The sequence below is a fragment of the Myotis davidii genome, unplaced genomic scaffold (assembly GCF_000327345.1).
Source record: "Myotis davidii unplaced genomic scaffold, ASM32734v1 scaffold142, whole genome shotgun sequence".
Taxonomy (NCBI): domain Eukaryota; kingdom Metazoa; phylum Chordata; class Mammalia; order Chiroptera; family Vespertilionidae; genus Myotis; species Myotis davidii.
Window position 1 is genome coordinate 592,486 of NW_006294400.1, and position 1,413 is coordinate 593,898.

Sequence of the window (1,413 nt, forward strand, 5' to 3'; positions counted from 1 at the left end):
CATGAATAGGTGACCGTGCATCATTCATGATTTGCTTGTTAGTGTAGGTATCAGGCTGTGTCTGTCTCTCCCTCTGCAGGTCCCATAAGAGCAGGGACGGGGTCTCTTTACACAACACTCAATGCCCCAAGCCCAGAACAGCACCTGGCACGTAACTAGGCTCAAAAATAACGGCAAATGAATGGAGAATGGATAAAGGAAGCAAGGGTCAGTGTGATGAGGGGTACGAAGTACAGGGGGCCACAGAAGAGTTAGCAGGGGCTAGACTTTGTGGGTTCCCCCAGGCTCAGCCAGCTCCCTCCTCGGGCACCCACAGTCCTGCACAGGGTACCTCATCACAGCCTGCATCATGCTGCTCACATTGGCCAGCTTCCTTCTCCTGGCTTGTTAGAATGTGAGCACTCGGAGAAGTGAGGACAGTGTTGAGGCCTTGGCCAAGTCCCTTCCCTGCCACAGGCTAGGGTTTCCCTCCTGTAAAATGGCTTTTTTCATAGCCCAGGACTGCAGGGACTTATCCGCCTGTTCACCATTCTAAACCCAGAGCTAGACCTGGGCCTAGCACTCAGGAAGCGCTCAGTGGGTACTGGCTGGGTGAATGGAGGGGTGGAAGGGCAGGCAGGCTGGTAGGGCCCAGCACCTGGCAGGGCCACCCTACCCCCAGTATAACCCAGAACACCCAGGGTCAAAGTTCTCTGGCAGCCAGCCCTGGGGCCCTCAGCAGGGGCCAAGTTCTCACATCTCCACCTAGAAGAGCAACATTTGAGCAGGTCCATCCTAGGACAACCAGGGCTCCGTGAGAGGCTCACCTGACACCCAACCATCTGGGGGGGCGGGGGGGGGCAGGGGGGCTTGAGCGGGTCCTGGGAAGGGGGGCTGACCCGAACTGCGGTTCTTTACTGAACACTGCCTGTGCGCAGCACCGTGCTCAGCATTTCTCACGCCCCCTGTTGCTGGATTCTCAGGCCACTGGAAGGGAGGCGCTGTGATTAGTCCCACTTTAGAAATGAAGTACCTGGGGCACCGACAGGTGAAGCCACTTGCACAGGGCCCAGGCCTGACACCTCTGACCCCAAGGCCCAAGCTCTGCCCCAGGCCACCAGAGCCTCCAGAACTGTAGCTAAAGGGCCTCTTGGCTGCAAAACCCTGTGCTGCTAGCTCTGTGTCTGATGGGAAGTTCCAGAAGTCAAGATCCTCTGTTGTGCAGCGGTGCCCTGCCCAGGGCGTGGCACACCAGAGGCACTCCAACAACGGGCAGCTGCCTGGCCTCGGCGGCACCCTCCCAGCGACCGGGAGCTCTGGCTCTCGCAGGCGACCCAAATGCACAAGGAAGCAGGCACTCCCTGCACGCCGGGGAGCGAGTCCAGCCTCCCTGGCTCCGGGGAAGGCGGGGAAGAAGGGCCCAGGTCCAGGACA

At 59.4% G+C, this 1,413-nt stretch overlaps 1 protein-coding gene across 1 annotated transcript in view; it reads right to left on the bottom strand.

Annotated features, from left to right (window-relative positions):
* Positions 1 to 1,413, bottom strand: part of DOLPP1 (dolichyldiphosphatase 1) — a 20,557-nt gene that overhangs the window by 18,804 nt on the left and 340 nt on the right. The gene's annotated exons all lie outside the window — the stretch shown is intronic.